This window comes from Sinocyclocheilus rhinocerous, unplaced genomic scaffold, assembly GCF_001515625.1.
Source record: "Sinocyclocheilus rhinocerous isolate Xijiao unplaced genomic scaffold, SAMN03320098_v1.1 scaffold742, whole genome shotgun sequence".
Classification (NCBI taxonomy): Eukaryota; Metazoa; Chordata; class Actinopteri; order Cypriniformes; family Cyprinidae; genus Sinocyclocheilus; species Sinocyclocheilus rhinocerous.
The window spans coordinates 1,305,298-1,318,965 of NW_015641116.1; the positions used below are offsets into that span (position 1 = coordinate 1,305,298).

Genomic DNA, 13,668 nt, shown 5'->3' on the forward strand with positions numbered 1-13,668 from the left:
CTTAATCTCTCTCTCTCTCTCTCTCTAATAACCGCATTAGACTGCATTAATAACTGCGTTAGCCTGCATATCAATGGCTCAAGCCTCTGTTAATAGCTCTAAAATGACGTTTTGGAATTTGCAATGGAAGGTTTCAGATGAGGTGCGTAAAAAATAGTTCAACACATTTCAGGATGGAAACATGTCAAATGTCTTGAAACAAATCATCTGAACAATGTCTTGATGTGTGGTTGTGACTCCTGGCCATTAAAATTAGTAGAGAAATAACTCCCAAAGTGGTACGCCGTGCCTATTAATGGTCTTTCTGAGTTCTCAAACAAATTAAGAGCTACATTAAATTTTTATTGACTGAACGCAAGCGCTTATTGCGATAGAAAACACTGTAATGGTTTAACTGATTAAGAAATATTTTTGTTTGCTTGGGTGGTAACTAATGCTAGGCCTATTATATTAATAGGGAAGGGGGGCCCAAAAATTAGTTTTGCCTATGTCACGAAAAGAGGTAAATCCCATGTGATTTTGTTTAGTTGTCTAATGTTTTTTCTTCAAAATCATGAGAGAACCACAACTTCCATTGGGAAAAAGAAAGAAAAAAAAAACTCAATTTATCCAGAATCATACTGTTCTATTTTGCACACAAACAGCTCTTAAAGAGTCCAGTTTTTATGTAGCCTGTTGATTTTTGTTCATGGTATTCAGCTCCAATAAATGGTTTGCAAAAAAGAGACACAGGATAAATGTTTGATATCATTATTTAATCACATTGGAATCGAAATTGGGAATCGAAAAGAATCGGAATCGATAAGCAGAATCGGAATCGGAATTGATATAATTCAAACGATACCCAACCCCAACCCTTACATGAAAACACTATAAAAAGTAACAGACATTTTCAATGCCAAATCAAGATAGCATTATCACAAAGCACTATTAAGGGTTTGTAATTAATCAAAAGTGGTTCCCTTGACTGATTAACCAAATTTCACTCCCTACCCAACACAGTAACACTTAAAAATAACAATTGCAAAAATAACAGCACTTAAAATCCAGAACTCTCCTTGAGCCGCAGTTTTTAATATTAATTTTTTAAGTTCATATTATCATGGCACAGTATTTTCTCAGCTGTAAAATTCCTTTCCTAAGCAGGCCGCTAAACAGTTATTACATTTAAAAAAAAATAAAAAAATAAAATAAAATAAAACATTTCTATTTTGTCACTGCATATTCAGAGTCCAACGGCCAGCTAGAAGGCTGTACCAAATTTCACAATGAACAAGCTCAGGGGTAATTCCGTATCAGGTGTCCCAAACTAACACCTCTCAGTATCAGAGTTTAAATGGCATTCTAATCTACATACATCATCACTTCAGCGATACTATACTAGGGAAACAGTATATAAACACAAAGTTTTAGAGTTCTCAATCAACCTCATCTTCAACTCTTTATCTTTTGCAGAGCATTCTGCCCTTAAGTTGTCTCACCAGCAAGAGAGCAGTAGATCAACTACTTCCTCCTGGGCACATTCTGGGCTTGTCCTCTGAAACGGTGGCAGGATGAGAGAATCGCTCTGATGGGAAAGTTGATATCCTGCTGAAGTGAAGAGGCCAAAGCTCTCCAACCTCTACAAGTTCTCCTGAGAACAGCCTGCAAGGAGTGTCACTCACAACAAAGTATTTGACGGTCGTTCAGAGATCAAACTCTTTCATGACCAGAACCGAGCTCAGCTACACAGCTTATCAGATCTACCCCTCTTCTCTCCAACTTTCCCTCCGTCTCTCTCTCTAACTTCCACCCTCTCTGTCTCTTGCCAAACTACAGCCCATTAATGAGGACGTCAGTGGGCAGAAAACTAAATTGGGAGGTGTTTCTGTCCCAAAATAAATATTTCCCTAAGCTTCATAACCCAAAACCAACCTGGTTCTATTGCACTAGCCTGTTGCCCTCCCAGAAAGCATATTTTGTTTCTATTGTATCTTGGCAGATTTTCCATGGCAAATCACAGAGCTGATTGTTTTATTGTTTTGAGAGTTTCCTCTGCAAAAATGACTGACAATTGGAGGGAAAAACCCTGATGATTTGACAACGTCACTGCAAAAATCAAAATATTACTGTAAATTTGACCATATTCGACAGCCTACAGAGGAATGTGTTTCCCCTCTGTTAACCAAAACCTTGTTCTGAGTCAAGGCACACACCACTGCACCTACGTCAGACTCTCTCCGACAGCATGTTTGCCACATTTCAACCTACTGGCCAGACAGAGATAAAACATGAGGTATGCAGACCAGGAAAGCAGGTGTTATTTACACAGCTCGAAAGCAAATATTGAATCACATACCCCAAAAAATTTAAAAATAAAAACCTTCAGCTCAATGAACAATGTCCTTTACAGCATTTTCAATTACCTTTGCACATTTAAAATAGATTTAAAATGCATTTGGATGTGAAACTATAATGAGTTTGCTTTAAAAACAAATGTATATTTGTGTGTAGTACTAGGATTTGCTTAAAAAATGGTGCAACAAAAGCTCTGAATAAAATAAAGCCTAAGTCAGCAGCAAAAATAAACATTTATGCAACTTTGTAAAAGGCACATCACATTAAGCATGAATTTCACTAAGAAATACACTCTACAGTCTACACTATAATAATCTATAGCTTTATGAACATTATATATCTTAGTCAGGAGGAGAGACTGAGGAAGAACAGATCAATTGTAAGAGGAAAGCACTGTGGGATTTGGTTACTCAGCCTTGCAGTGAATTACTTTAACTGTGCCATTTTTCAGAAGAGAAATTGTCCAATTGTAATTCATTTTTTCCAGGCTGGTTTCACTGGATGATTTTTAAGGTTTTACATAATGTGTTTAAAAAGCCATTTTACAGAGTTCTGAATAGGTCCTATTACTCAAAAGTAGTTTTTTAATATATATTTTAAGGGATATGAAGGAGTCACAAATATATAAAAGGGCTGTCAATTAAATATAAATAATTAAATATAATATAAAAAAATATAAATGTAATTATACATTTGAATAAAACAAATATAATTACATTATGTGCAGATTAATTTATCAAGCTAAAGTTAATTAAATAATCACACTAAATTAAAATGTTATTAAAATTAGATTAAAAATAGATTATACAGTATATTAAAATATATATTTTGTTATACTAACAATAATAATAAGATATTTTTCAAAATGTTAAAAAATTATTACAATTATAGAAGTATTACAATGGAGCTATCAATGCCAAGCCAAGCTCATGAGTTTGTTGAATGTAATATAAGTCAGGATATAAAAGCATCTGCCAAATGCATAAATGTAAATGTAAAAATGTTAAAACAAAATATATAAAACAGATCTTTCTCCTACACAATCTCTACTCAACATTTTTGTGCGTATTTTGAATCTAACCAGCAACAGTGAATGCTCTTTTCTTGTTGGTGGCATCAAGCACCTCTATTTGAACACACTGACCACCCTTTCAATGACAGACCCTAATCTGCTGCTGAGTGACATCATGATCCCAGCCCTATAAAGCATCCCTATTTAAAGAGTTGCTTCAGGGTGCCGTCACTGTGGGGCGAAAGAAAACAATCCTTCCATTCTGGCTACCTCAAGCTTCCATGATACAAAGGACAGTTTTCCAATATAAGGACACTTGGCAATTAAAAGATCTCACAGGCCCAAACAAGCCTTGGTACAGGGGATTCAGACTTTAAAGAACATTGACAGAGCCCACCCTGCTCATTACACAGCACATTTCAAAGAATAGCCCCCAACATTGAAGAGCACCCCGGCAGAAAGCTAATTAGAGCGGAGTGAAAGAACAAGAGTCCCTGAACAACGAATGGGAGATTTAGTTGGCCACAAACACAAATACTGTTGTTCGCCCCGCCTGGTTGCTCACAGGCTCAGCTGCAGTACCCAGTCCACCGTGACGCGTGACGGACTGAAGATGATGTACTAAACGACAAGCAGTGAGTGTGAAAAGACATAATTACTAAAATGATTAGGTCAATTTCCCACGCAAACAAACAGTAAAAGCCAGTACAACTACCCCTACAAACTATCAAACCTCTAATTACGCAGAAAATAAACCCACATGTTTTTGCTGTAACCCATTTGATTTCAGATGAAACAGATTCAAATGAAAATCCGATCTGGCGTTTTGCTCGCTAACAGAGCATTACTATGACAACATTTGCTCAGATGAACTCCTTCGGATTTAAAAGCCCCCGGAAAAGCTCGTTCCAGAGCGCCTGGAAGGAAAACTATGGAAAAGTCTTCAAAGTTTGAGAACAGCTAACAAAACAAAAGTTGAACCCTTGGCCTTGAAACGGTCTACATCCTTGTTTATGAGATAGAGCTTCCTATGAGGTCAGCACTTCTGGTAGGTCTTTAATATTAACAAGCCCATCAAACACCTTGTCAAAAGTCTTAGTTAAATAATTACTGATCAACAAAGCACTATACACACCCCCTTTGTCCATATACCGAGATCTTCACGATGGCCTGAGGGAAAAGATGCGCCCGTAGGAATACAGCAGCATCAGCACTTCCATCACTTCACTGGCACAAAATTAGTCTGCTGATAAATATTTCTAAAGAACTATTTCACAGCAATTTATCACAGAAATAGCTGTTTTATAGCCACCCAGACAACCCAGACAGAATGAATTTCAAAGGCACTTAGAAGATCAATAATGACAGCAATTTGTGTTGGGTGCAAAAGGTGCAAAAAAGTTACTGGAACAAAAAAGAAAGGAGGATAGATAACGAGTTCTGCAAAATCAGGGGAAACAGTTAGTGAAACACGCCCAAACCTGCTTTTTCTAAATCCTGAACAGTGACCTGTGCTGGGTTCATTAAGAAACTCTAAATCTGTGGCGACCCTAACAACAGCCTACACGCCTCCTGAGTTCATCTCAGCTTGGCACAGCCTCTCAAACTGCCAGTAAATTTTAGCTCCACTTCTGAAACATTGATTCATATTAGCTAACAGCTCACGTCTCATAGCAGAGGCATAACATTAACAAAAAAGTCATCTGCAGCTTTTATGGCTTTGCTAACACATATGGCGAGATGGGACCTAATGACAGGAGAGACAGAATGAGATGGACATGACTGGTTTTGAGAAGTAAATCAGAGTCAAACAAATGTCAGACAGAAGAAATAAAAAAAAATAATAATAAAGTCACAAACCATAAAGTTTTCACATCAGCCAACCGACAGATGCCTTGTCTATGTTTAGTACCTCAACATCTGCAGTAATAGCTGCAGTATAGGAGTGACGTGCCCTGAGACTGCAGCAGAGCAGCAGCACATACTGTATGAATATCTTGATCTTATTTCAGTCAACACTTACATTCTAAATAGAGAAAAACATCTTACAATAATCAAATAACAGCTGAAATGTCATTATAGTGGTGACTATTCAAATTCATAAGCTATTCCAAGCACTGCAGTAACAAATTTGTTTTTGGAATCAGGGCAGAACACAAGATGCTTGTGATACTGGGTTTATATTCCTTCCTTTGGGACCGCAATTAATCATGGTTGATAACAATGCACACTATTTTTTGGCTTCTTTCCTTTTCCATGGCTTGTTACCTATTCCATGATGTGCATACTTAACTATTTCTGTGCACATTTCTTATCATTATCAATGTTGAAAATAGTTGTGCTGTTTAATATTTTATGTGTAAACTATGAGGTTTTTTTTCAGAATTATTTGATGAACAGAAAAAAAAGCATTTATTTGAAATAGAAATCTTTTGTAACATTAGAAATGTTTTTACACTTTTTGTTCATTCTTTGGTGAATAAAAGAAGAAAAAATTAAATAAAATAAAAAAACGTACTGACCCTAACTTTTGAATGGTAGTTTACACACATGCATATAGGGCTCTATGAAATCCATTTTATTTTTTCACAAATTCCTTTTTATTTTAGTTTTTTCCCCCGTTTTAATTTTTCTGGATTCCGTATTTATTTTTTTTTTTTTTTCATTTTAATTTTTCTAGACTGTTTTAATTGTTAAATGAAATTGTATTATTCAGAAAGAATGTCTAATTAATTAAAATCATGACACTTACACAATTTAACAACAATTTAACTTTAAATTAAATTGTAAAAAGTTAAAATTTAAGTTAATTTAGCAAAAATTACATATTTAAGGCCCTATGAAATATGTTTTTTTCTCAAATTTAGTTTTATTTTGATCAAATTCTGTGTTTTCCATTAATTTTCTAGATTCCATTTTAATAGTTTCATTAAAATAAATTTATTATCAAAATAAATTAATAATCAAAAGCATCTCTAAATAATTGATTTTATAAAAACTATTTTTTTCCGGAAATACTGTGTTTTTTTATTTACATTTTACTGGTAAATAAGTTATGGTAAATTTTTCTGGTAAATATCCTTAAAAACAAAGTTTTAATAATAATTGCATTATTAGTAGTAGTACTATGATTACATCAAGTAATATATTTCTGTCACAGTTTCTTTAAGTTAACCCAAACTTTTATTTTGACGGGTTGTTGTGAAGACCTTTAAGTTTCTCTGTTTATATGACGTGACGATCGTTTTTTTTTTTTTTTTTAATGGTAAAATGCTCACAAGCTCATGAGTTTGTTGAATGTAATATAAGTCAGGATATAAAAGCATCTGCCAAATGCATAAATGTAAATGTAAAAATGTTAAAACAAAATATATAAAACAGATCTTTCTCCTACACAATCTCTACTCAACATTTTTGTGCGTATTTTGAATCTAACCAGCAACAGTGAATGCTCTTTTCTTGTTGGTGGCATCAAGCACCTCTATTTGAACACACTGACCACCCTTTCAATGACAGACCCTAATCTGCTGCTGAGTGACATCATGATCCCAGCCCTATAAAGCATCCCTATTTAAAGAGTTGCTTCAGGGTGCCGTCACTGTGGGGCGAAAGAAAACAATCCTTCCATTCTGGCTACCTCAAGCTTCCATGATACAAAGGACAGTTTTCCAATATAAGGACACTTGGCAATTAAAAGATCTCACAGGCCCAAACAAGCCTTGGTACAGGGGATTCAGACTTTAAAGAACATTGACAGAGCCCACCCTGCTCATTACACAGCACATTTCAAAGAATAGCCCCCAACATTGAAGAGCACCCCGGCAGAAAGCTAATTAGAGCGGAGTGAAAGAACAAGAGTCCCTGAACAACGAATGGGAGATTTAGTTGGCCACAAACACAAATACTGTTGTTCGCCCCGCCTGGTTGCTCACAGGCTCAGCTGCAGTACCCAGTCCACCGTGACGCGTGACGGACTGAAGATGATGTACTAAACGACAAGCAGTGAGTGTGAAAAGACATAATTACTAAAATGATTAGGTCAATTTCCCACGCAAACAAACAGTAAAAGCCAGTACAACTACCCCTACAAACTATCAAACCTCTAATTACGCAGAAAATAAACCCACATGTTTTTGCTGTAACCCATTTGATTTCAGATGAAACAGATTCAAATGAAAATCCGATCTGGCGTTTTGCTCGCTAACAGAGCATTACTATGACAACATTTGCTCAGATGAACTCCTTCGGATTTAAAAGCCCCCGGAAAAGCTCGTTCCAGAGCGCCTGGAAGGAAAACTATGGAAAAGTCTTCAAAGTTTGAGAACAGCTAACAAAACAAAAGTTGAACCCTTGGCCTTGAAACGGTCTACATCCTTGTTTATGAGATAGAGCTTCCTATGAGGTCAGCACTTCTGGTAGGTCTTTAATATTAACAAGCCCATCAAACACCTTGTCAAAAGTCTTAGTTAAATAATTACTGATCAACAAAGCACTATACACACCCCCTTTGTCCATATACCGAGATCTTCACGATGGCCTGAGGGAAAAGATGCGCCCGTAGGAATACAGCAGCATCAGCACTTCCATCACTTCACTGGCACAAAATTAGTCTGCTGATAAATATTTATAAAGAACTATTTCACAGCAATTTATCACAGAAATAGCTGTTTTATAGCCACCCAGACAGTCGCAATGAAATGAATTTCAAAGGCACTTAGAAGATCAATAATGACAGCAATTTGTGTTGGGTGCAAAAAAAAAGTTGAAGTTACTGGAACAAAAAAGAAAGGAGGATAGATAACGAGTTCTGCAAAATCAGGGGAAACAGTTAGTGAAACACGCCCAAACCTGCTTTTTCTAAATCCTGAACAGTGACCTGTGCTGGGTTCATTAAGAAACTCTAAATCTGTGGCGACCCTAACAACAGCCTACACGCCTCCTGAGTTCATCTCAGCTTGGCACAGCCTCTCAAACTGCCAGTAAATTTTAGCTCCACTTCTGAAACATTGATTCATATTAGCTAACAGCTCACGTCTCATAGCAGAGGCATAACATTAACAAAAAAGTCATCTGCAGCTTTTATGGCTTTGCTAACACATATGGCGAGATGGGACCTAATGACAGGAGAGACAGAATGAGATGGACATGACTGGTTTTGAGAAGTAAATCAGAGTCAAACAAATGTCAGACAGAAGAAATAAAAAAAAATAATAATAAAGTCACAAACCATAAAGTTTTCACATCAGCCAACCGACAGATGCCTTGTCTATGTTTAGTACCTCAACATCTGCAGTAATAGCTGCAGTATAGGAGTGACGTGCCCTGAGACTGCAGCAGAGCAGCAGCACATACTGTATGAATATCTTGATCTTATTTCAGTCAACACTTACATTCTAAATAGAGAAAAACATCTTACAATAATCAAATAACACAACAGCATACTAAATCACTGAAATGTCATTATAGTGGTGACTATTCAAAATCATTAGCTATTCCAAGCACTGCAGTAACATATTTGTTTTTGGAATCAGGGCAGAACACAAGATGCTTGTGATACTGGGTTTATATTCCTTCCTTTGGGACCGCAATTAATCATGGTTGATAACAATGCACACTATTTTTTGGCTTCTTTCCTTTTCCATGGCTTGTTACCTATTCCATGATGTGCATACTTAACTATTTCTGTGCACATTTCTTATCATTATCAATGTTGAAAATAGTTGTGCTGTTTAATATTTTATGTGTAAACTATGAGGTTTTTTTTCAGAATTATTTGATGAACAGAAAAAAAAGCATTTATTTGAAATAGAAATCTTTTGTAACATTAGAAATGTTTTACTTTCACTTTTCATTCGTTCCTTGGTGAACAAAAGTAGTATTACAATATACATTGTCAGCAGGGTGCTGGAGAGGTAAATATTGCTGTGGCAGTTGATCTTTGGAAATAAACATATTCCTGTGGCCTCCACACAGTCAACATCAGAGCAGCCCTGAGAATATCTGCAGCAAGGACACAGTCTCAATCTCTGCAGGAGTGCAGAGTCATACAGGAAATATACATTCCTCCCAGGCCACACTCTTCCTACTAATGAGAGCTGTCAACTGCCTATCCAGAAAGCACACAGAGAATGCTAATAGTGTACTTTAAACTCACCCTCCAACAGAAAACTCATCACAGATGTCTTTTTTAGGACATTTTGTAGGTCACAAAATGTAAATATGCATTGTTCAAAAGACTGGGTCAGTAAGAATAAATTTATATTTTTATTCAGTCAGGAAGCATTAAATTGATCAATTTCAAATAAATGCTGTTCTTTTGAACTTTTTATTCATCAAAAAAAAAAAAAATCCAGAAAAAAAATTTATCATGGTAGGCAGCACAACATTGATAATAATAATAAATATTTTTGAGCACCAAATCAGCATATTAGAATGATTTCTGATTTCTGAGTAATAACGGCTGCTGAAAAATTAATTCAGAAAAAGTTTATTTATTAAATATTAGTAATTATAAAAATAAACATTAAATTGTAAATATTTCACAATATTAGTGTTTTACTGCAATTCTGATCAAATAAATTAGGGCCCTATGAAATCCGTTTTATTTTTTCCCAAATTCAGTTTTTTCCATTTTAATTTTCTCTGTAAATTTTCTGTTTTCTCTGACTCTGTTTTAATGGTTAAATTAAAAATATTAATCAAAAAGCATGTCTAATTAATTGAAATCATGAAACTTACACAATTTAACATCAATTTATTACCAAATTCTGTGTTTTCCATTAATTTTCTGGATTCCATTTTAATGGTTTCATTAAACTTTAATAATCAAAAGCATCTCTAATAAACTGATTTTATTAAAAAACAAAATTTATTATAATTTTTTTTTTTTTTTTAAATATTGTGTTGTGTATTTACATTTTTCTGGTAAATAATTTTACTGGTAAATATTCCTTAAAAATAATGTTTTAATAATTTTATTAGTAGTAGTAGTACTATCATTACATTAAGTAATATATTTCTGTCACAGTTTATTCAAATTAAAATGAACTTTTATTTTGACGGATTGCTGTGATGACCTATAAGTTTCTGTTTGTATATGATATGATGATATTTTTTTCTTGAAAGAAACTGTAAAATGCTCATGAAGTGTCATGTCACACGCTCTTCAGTATGTGTGTAGTAAATGAAACTGCGCGTCTGCTGCGCCTTTCATTCACAAAGTGACAAACAGAACATGCAGGATTCATATTTAAATAGTTTTTTGTGGCTTAATATTAACAGACACTAGTCCATATTGTGTTTTTATATGAGTGTACTGACCTAGTTTTGATTTATTCATCCAAAATTTGGCAAATTCTGTGACATTCCGCGTTATACAGTAAATTCAATTTTTATGACTGGATTCCGCGATTCCGTCCTCGTTTTCTGCATAGCGGAAATCATAGGGCTCTGATAAATGCAGCCTTGGTGAGAATAAGATATTTATTTCACAAACATTTATAAAACAACTGTAGGCTACAGTGATATTTAAAAAACAAGGGAAACTTCACAGATTTTCAACTATTTCAGAGTCTAACACTAGGGAAAATTGAAGCTAAAGAAGAGTAACCCAAGGGCAAAATCAAAGAGCACATGAAGAATATATTCCTCCTGTCATTTCTTAGGTCAGATGAAGGCACTAAATTATCTGTGTTTTTGTAACTTCAGACATCTTGTAATCTCAAGCACTTTGCTTCTGACAAGCTCCTCTGTGCAGTTTCCAGCTCATCTCTTTAGATTAGAAATGTTCGGTCCTGTGCTATTTCCGGGACGCTCTGCAGTTGAGGTTTCGACAGGCAATGGCTTCAGTTCAGCCAAACACTTAATTGCATTTATCACTGATGGTTCTCTTCCAAATGTAAGCAGACTTGTCGCAACGTTAGGCTTCACGTTGCAATAAAACAGATTTACAACAGGCCGAATACAGCACTGCCCATCAGAGCCAGTGTTCAACCATGCTATTTGCCAAAAACAGTAACTTATGGTAACACCAGTGATAGGTGTTACCCAAAATGACCATTTAGACTGTGACCTCTTAAGTGTGTCTTTTAAAACAAGTTATTACTTCCTATTAGCTAAGTCAACAGGCCATTAGATTTTCTAGTAGCAGCAACGATGCCTTAAACAACCAATTACCATGTGGAAGAAGGGATAAATGCTAAAATCCTGGTTTTCCTCCATCTAGGGACAACTGTACTAAACAAACCCTTGATAAAATGCAAAAATATGCTGCATGTAACAACAGTACTTTGTACTTGTACTATTGCACACCGCAATCCATTAGACACTGATGCTATTAGACTGAATACCCAATGTGGAAGCAGAAGAACGTTTTTAAATGCAAATATTCCAGCCTCAAAGAACAAGCATCGACTCACACTTAGCTGCACATTGTTCTGTCTACATGCAGTCATACTGTGCAGCATTCTGAGCAGCTGTTTTCTTGCAAAATGCTAAGTGTTTTCTTCTGGTTATTTTGTTTTTAATGAGAAAAAAATTGCTTTTGTGTGTGATAATGACTGGCCAAAAGAATAGAAAGTTTGCTTTACATCATTTTTTGTCATGTTTTCTATCTTGGTGAGGACTTTCAGTTGATCTCCAATGTTTTTATAGTTAGTGATATTTGATATTCCCTATGCCTAAACCTTACTTAAACCGTTCTGCATTTTCATTAAGACACTATTTAGTATGTTTATTAAACCTTTTTCCTCATGAGGACAGTTGGTGTGTCCACAATGAAGGCAAATTCTGAGCCACACACAAATATACAAACACTCACCACATATGTTCACATCTGGATTATCCGTTTCATCTCTGGTCTAAATCTAAAGCTTTGGAGGGAATGAACATAATCCTGACAGAAACCATTCCAACTTTCTGAATCTTAACTAAGTCGAGAAAAATTCTTGTTATATTGTTGACTCTAAAAATGCTCCTTCAGCAATATCCATAAGGCCAACACAATCCATTATGTATAAGGAGATGCAGCTCACTCTAAAGCCCCCGACTCCATGTTCTCTACACTGGATAATAAACAATCACTGAGCTCAAATGGAACTGGCACTAACAAGTCAATTAAAAAAGTCAATATATTGCCAACTCACACTAAATTCACAGAAGACACAGGACTCATGGTATTACAGTCTAATGTTTGTATGTCACTAAAACTTTCTAAATAGTCTGGTTTCTAGTTACAGATTTTGGATTTTCATAATTTGGAAACAGGTTCACCTACATTCACTGCATCTACATGAACTAAAGAGCTGCAGTCTGGCATCTCCTGCTGTGTAGGGCCAGAGGTGAGCTGTAGAACAGACACAGATGGGACCTTAAGGACAGAGACACAGAGACAAAGAAAGCTGTCTGATGTCAGACACAGTATTCATTTCAGTGAGTTTGCCAGAGGTTTCTCTGTGTTCCCTACAACTCCTCAAATAAAAACAGAAAAAGAGAAAGAGCCCACCCATGCAGACGGGTCCTTTATCTTAATTATGAAAATTAAATATGTTTTGCTCTGCCACTAGATACAAGCAGCAGAATTGCAAAACAATGACCGTTTTCAAATGGTATCCTTAAATCCCTGTCTGCCATTGCTCACACAAACAAATAGTCCTGCCCCAAACTCACACCATTAGTTCAGCCAACATTACAAAATGATTAAACATACACAGAATCGCTGATAGCAGAGTCACAGTATTTAAATTTTAGGAAAACATTTTAATACTGAGATAAAATACAACAAATATCTGCATTTTTTACAACTCCAGATTAGGGCTGAACAATTAATTGAAATATAATCAAAATTGTGATATGGTTTAGTGAGATTATCAAGTAATGGTTGTAACGTTTCAAACTGAAAAAAAAGAAGACATATATTAGTCAAACATTAGCATTGCGATTTATCAGTTGTACTCATCAGAAATAAAAATGCCTTTTAACTCACAAATGAAAATTTTTCTTTTTCCCCAGTGCTGCCCTACTTCCAATTCGTATAAAACTGTGCTTTCCCTTTAGACATGAATTGGCAACTCTGGTAACAAGATTTGTTTCACTTCACACTAAACTCCACCTAGTACATGATGCATAGCCAATGTAGCTATGAAACAGTCATGCAAGATTACTGAAAAACAATGACCATGTGGGCTGATTCCATAATAGGTACTGTTATTTCTGGTCTGTATTCCATAAAGATTTAAATCATTTTAGCATGAATAAATATATTTGTTTCATCTCAAGTGTAGAAAAGAGAGATATAGATTGAGAGAGACATAACAATGGCA

The 13,668-nt window shown here is 35.3% G+C and overlaps 1 protein-coding gene across 1 annotated transcript in view; it reads right to left on the reverse strand.

Moving 5' to 3' along the window:
- LOC107754649 (pleckstrin homology domain-containing family A member 7-like) overlaps positions 1–13,668 on the reverse strand; it is a 105,114-nt gene that overhangs the window by 57,236 nt on the left and 34,210 nt on the right. The window lies entirely within an intron of this gene.